A 6,000-nucleotide genomic window follows, 5' to 3' on the forward strand; every position below is an offset into this window, starting at 1 on the left:
ATGCTATAACTACAAATATAACTAAAGGAAACATCTGCCATATGCCTAGAAGAAGCAGGTTCTCTCTCTTATTATGTACCAGTATTTTGCTCATTGCCCTCTGCATATTGCTACTTTTTTCATGAAAAGTAGGGGAGAAGAAGCCTCACTTTCTAGTTTATCCCCCAAAACATTCTAGAAGGAAGAGGAGGCAAATAGTACTCATCGGCATATATCATTCACACCCAGAAGTGAATACTCAGCTCTTTTTTCCATCAGTGCAACAGAAACCAACAGTGTTCTCCTTGCAGGAACGAACAAAAACTTTTCAGAAACATTGTTTTTAGAACTGTTCCGTGCAAAGTTGTTCTTCCTCTATTTATTTAATTGATTTTATCCTGCTTTCAGGATATAAATCCTTTCTAATATTTCCCCTGTAAAATTACAGCAAGAATCCCACCAGACCTCTCTTGCAACAGCCTGCTGACCTAAGCTCCCAGGGTACAGTCGCTGAAATGCAGCTCTCTCGTTATTCCTCCAGCCACCTAATTGTGGGATTTATCTTCACCCGATATTAACAGGGTGTTTGTTAAACACCATTAGAACAGTTAAGATCTATAAATAAAGATTAGGCATTGTCTTCATCGTTTTGGTGGCCCTCTGTTCGGGTTGTTTTCTGAACTGACTTATGAGATAAATGTAACTGAAAAGGGATAAGCTCACTTGGGGTGGCTTTTCTGCCAGAAAAGAAAGTAAAGAGAAGACCAAGAAAAGGCAATTTCTTCTCTCGTAATCACTCTCTGTTTGTTTAGCTCTTATTCCTGTTCGCATCTGGCTGAGTTTGCAATACTTTGCTTTACAGAATGGTGAGTGGGAGCCACAGGCACACTTAAAGAAGGGAAATTATTGCTGGACTGAATTATGCATATAAAGACTGTTTTTTTGAAGCTGCTTGTGATAATTTCAGATTTAGTTACATGGCGATTGTAGCCACAAGAGGTAACAAAAGTTGGAAAAACCACCGCAGCTGAAATAATTTATACCTGGCAATGAATCTGTTGTGATCCTTTTACGGTTTCATAAGGCAAAATATAACAGTTACTACATTCTCTCTTGCATCTATGCAGATTTATTTTATTTTATTCTTATTTTAAAGTTATAAACTGATAAAACCAAAAAGCCTCCAGGTATTCCCCACCCCCGCCAGCACAACTCTTCATTTATCCACACAGTGTAGTCAGAGGCATCTGAAACATTCCTTTACAACCAACCAAATTACCTCAAGGGTAAATCTCTTGTTAGTGTTTTTCCTTTTCTAAATAAATAAGATTTTTATCTGGCTACAGTTTACACTCTGTGCATTAAAACCAAGAGCATGATCTAACCAAAGCTACGCATTTTTAAGTCCCACTGATCTCAACGGCAAGTTAATTATCCCATTGACTTCAATGGCACAGAAATGTGCTTATTTTGGCTGAGTTTCACCCAGCATATGTAAACTGACTATTTCATTTTAACCTTAATTGTTTTAATTTATTTTGGGGGAGGGAAGGAGTCACTTTCTCATAAATGCAATTATGTTTTCTGGTTTACATAAATCTCCAAAACACAGTTCCTTCAAAAAAAAAAAAAAAAAAATTCTGGTAACAATTTTCTCATTAAGTGGCACAGCATATGAATTTGCTACACGGGGAGATTATAAGAAAGATTAGTAATTAGTACCTTTCAGCTTCACTAGCTAGAGACAGCATGAATTGACATGCCAATACCAAAATTTATCAGAGAAAATGAGATTGAGTATGCCACAGCAACTCAGCCCAATAACAATACAAGTATTTATTAATGACAGTAAGCAGAGAGATGGACACTATCAATGTCTAAGGCTGTGATCCTATACAAGCTTACCTGGAAATAAGCCGCATTGAATTCAATGGGATTTACTTTGGTTCAGGACTGTACTATTTATGTAGGCAAAATATGAGTAGATAGACCAAAAGCAAAACAAAACAAACCCATACAATTCTGCACTTATATGCGTATTATTTTTAAATACTTCATTATGAAAGGTAAAGCCCTGAGATAAAAAGCTTCCAGAAAAAAGTTAACGCAGCAAGGCCTAATACCACATTAAACTAATGTCTAAAATGCCAATCACCAATGAGATGTGTTCCTTTTCCGGCCACAGTTACAGGTTCAGGTGGGAATATGGAGTCATCAGAATAGAACCCTCCAGAAGGCGGGCACAGATTCTTACTGGTAATTTTCTTTACCACCATTATTAACAAAGCAGATTCAAATTTAGCTTTATACAGGTCTTCATCTTTACCACAACTACAGGTCCAGAGCATTTCACCCATGTGGTGATGTTACAGATCCATGGAGCCAGAATCACCATGCAAATGCTTAAAGCAAAAGGAGAAAAATACCGATATGAAAAGTAGGCCACCTTCCAGAACGCAGAAGTCCTTAAGACCTGTGACACAGTGTTGATTTATAATACTTCTGAAGCTATGTCCTACACTGTCCTGGGTGTGTGGAGTGCTTCTTCTGAATGCTATTGTTTCGTTGCCAGCTTTGGAAATCTCATTTCAAGACTGTCCTTGGGATGTAGTTGGTGCTGTCAAAAAACGGCTGTGCTTTGAGATTCTCACGTTTCATTTACAGCGTATTAAGAGAGAGGAAACCCCACATAATTTGGATGGCTTGTGTCGAAGCAAATATGAACCTTCTATGTTAAAAAGAAGAAAAAGCTTCAGGGGTGCAGTCCAACTTGAAGAAAATCTATGTGCTACAGTAAAACAGGGGAAACCATCAGGGGAAAACAGGACTAGTATTTAACTATTCTCATCTTCAGCTATGCCTCCTCTCTTGTCAGGATCAGCACCCAGAAGCTTATGGAAGTCAAATGTAAGTTAGTAGCCCTGCTTAGGAAAGAAATACTGTAACTTCCTTGAGATATTCAAAATGCTGTTTCCTGTAAACCTTTGCACCAAGATGATTGAACCCACAACCTGGCCCATTGCTTTAAGAATGTTAAGGGGTGCATACACCTGACACTGCCTCCAAGAAAGCAGATACGGAACAATAGAAAACTGGTTCACTGCATGTATTTTGAAAGTTCAGCAATTAATCCAAAAGGAGCATATCAATCTAATAAAGATTGGCCGAGAAATACAGCAATCTGTACACTATAAACTTCCTTCAAGGGCCTTTCTCAGAGCGCAAATATTCAATTTCACACTTAAATGCTTATTTAATATGTGTAAATCACATTAACTTTTCTTCTTGAAACAGTAAGTCAATTCTACTTTTTCTTAACAAAGACTATTTTTTTTTTACATTCTCCCTCTTAAAGTCTCACCATCATATTAAATTTGAATGCTTGGGATTATTATCATTATCTTAAAATGGATTAAAATATTCAACCCTAAAGCAAAATGGCATCCATAGCTTATATTACAAATGCTGTATTTAAAGATTATACTATTCTCATTGGTAAAAGCACCAGGACATTATACGGGCAAATTCCCATTCACTTGCAACTTTATTTTCGTTTTTAAAACAGAGAACTTTTGCTCACTGGTGTTCCTCTGTGTGGCGATTGCTAAATAACGCACACATTAAAAACTTGAAACAGATGTAAAGCTATGATTGATGCCACATTTACAGGATCAATAACATTCATTACATGCACCTTTTCAATTATAGTGGCGTTACTAAGGTCTTAATATCTGGGGTGTTTAAAACATTCCATCTAGAACATATAAAAACAGGAGTGCTTATCTCTCTAATGACAGCTAAATAAATATAGTTATCCATGGTGTAACAAACAGTGTTTTTCCTTCGTTTCCATGTTAATTTCTTGAAATAAACATTTTCTATCATCACTGGTGGGTTACCTATACACAGTTTTCACACACAACTGAAACTCTCTTATGCCTACATTATATCCACCCCACTTGATGAAATGCCCGAAACTATGCACTAATACTCAACTAGTGATTAAGACAGAGAATCAGTATTCACCTACTCAAAATAAGGCCATTGCAGACCCATTCAACACGGGGAAATGTCTCCATATGTTGTGAAACAAAAATTACTCAGAAAACGTTTGACAAAATAATAATAATCTTTTTGCAAAGTATCCCCAAAGCAATGCTGTAAGCAGAGAGAGAAAGAATCTGTCAAGAATCCACAGCAAGTGGATAGATATGTAAATTAATAAAAAAAAAAAAAACCTCATCGCTGAATAGTAAACAAGGTGCGGGGGAGAGAGAGATAAATCCTTATCCACATTAACCACTCACTTTTTTGACCTACAACGGCATAAAACATATTCAGAGCCTCCCACCCCGCTTCCCAAAGCCACCTGGGACACGTATGTATAGACACACGCACACGCGCGTGGATTTTAAGTTCTGAAATACTTGGAACGCGTAAAAGGCGAGAGAACGCGAGCTGATGTATGAAGAAGGGGCGCGTTTTTATCCTTTCACCAAGAATGGGGAGAGATGTCACCCAACATTTAAGAACTAAGGCAGCAGTCTCTCTCCCCCCCCCCCCGCCGCCAAGAAGCCTCCATGAAAAGAAATGTCCCATTGGGGAGGTTCAAGGACCGTTCCCAGCCCCGGTAACCTCCACCCGGCCCGGGCAAGTGAATGCGCTTGGGGAGGTCCAAGTGCGCAAAGCATCGCTCGCCTCCACCCGGCGCCCCTTTGCCAAAATCATGAACCGGGCGGGGGGGGGGTGCGATGGAGAGATGAGGGAGGAGGGCACTGCATCGGGGCGGGGGTCCCGTCCACTCACCGCAAGCTGCCGCAGAGCGTCTGGCGCCGCCGGGCTCCTGTCCCCGCAGCCGCCTGCGCGCCAGGAGAAGGAGGAGCGCGCGAGGCCGCCTGCGCCCCGGACAGCCGCTGCCGCTCCGAGCTGGAGAAGTCCGCAGCAGCCGGGAAAGCGCGCACCGTCCGCTCCCCTTCGAGCAACGTGCCCAGCAAACTCCTCACGCCGCCGCGCCAGTGAGCATGTGCGCGCGAGGTCTGCACATGCCCACTCAGGAGCAAGGATGCTGCCGCTCTGCCCTTACCTTGCCCTTTACCTAAAGTTCAGCGGCTCCTTCGCACACGCGCGCCCAGGAGTCCTCGGTGGGTGGGTGGGTGGGGAGAGGCGGCCGGCGAGGGTGCGCGCGTCCAGGAAAGAGCGAATGAGTGAACGAGGGAGGGAGGGACGGAGAGGGCGGGAGGCGAGGGAAAGAGAGACACACCGGCGAGTTGTTATATTCTAACCAAGGAGGTCTGGGAGGAGGGAGAATAAGAAAACTTTCTTTCTTTCCTTCTTTCTACCTACACTTGGTAAAGTTGCTTGCAAACAGAACATCTCCCGTTACCTTGCGCCGAATTGCAACCCGAAGAGTGGTTTCCAGGAGCCTGCGCTTGGTTACATGGCGCAAGAGACAGGCGATCGTCGAAGAATGGGCTAGCGCGCGGACTCGCCAGCTCGACTCACTTGCAGATTTGTTCTACTAGTTTCCCCCTCACCGCGCCACCCGCTTTTTAAATGGTATCGTTCCACGTTAAGTCGTCAGCGCAGGTCGCTTTCTTTCAAATGAACTCTTTATTTATTTCACCAGGACTTGCAGTGTGCGCGCAACGCTCGGCAATGTTCCTTGATTCCAACGAGGCTTACTTACTCCCTAGGAACCGTACTTAGGTTTGCAACCCTGAAGTTTTAAAGTCAGGGTATATTGCCCAGTATACCTTGACAATCCTAATCACGTTGTAAGCTGTTCAGCTTTCAGTTAAGAGTTTCGTGGGGTTTGCTGCGGAGTAAGTGTGCACACGACTGCAGCCTTACTTGGAAATATCTCCCGCTGACTTCAGGACGGCTGCTGAGCCTGAGCAAGGCGTTCTTAGTTTGGGAAGACTGCATCTTGGTCCTTGCCTTGTGTGGCCGCCGACACACCACCAACCACCACACCAGGGAGAGCCTGAAGTGACTACAACACTCTGCAAGACCGTCAAATAA

The 6,000-nt window shown here is 42.6% G+C and overlaps 1 protein-coding gene across 3 annotated transcripts in view; it reads right to left on the reverse strand.

Annotated features, from left to right (window-relative positions):
- The window catches only part of EYA2 (EYA transcriptional coactivator and phosphatase 2), a 129,731-nt gene extending 124,348 nt beyond the window's left edge, over positions 1 to 5,383 (reverse strand). Inside the window, exon 1 of one of the 3 annotated variants that reach the window (XM_081867781.1) lies at positions 5,323 to 5,383. The gene's annotated coding sequence lies outside the window, so the exon portion shown is untranslated. Of the gene's footprint in view, positions 1 to 4,785; positions 5,031 to 5,062; positions 5,154 to 5,322 lie in introns of those variants that run through there. The other 2 variants (XM_081867779.1, XM_081867780.1) reach the window with 2 other exon arrangements.
- Positions 5,384 to 6,000: the final 617 nt, after the last annotated feature.

Source organism: Podarcis erhardii (assembly GCF_964252035.2).
Source record: "Podarcis erhardii genome assembly, chromosome: 6".
Taxonomy (NCBI): domain Eukaryota; kingdom Metazoa; phylum Chordata; class Lepidosauria; order Squamata; family Lacertidae; genus Podarcis; species Podarcis erhardii.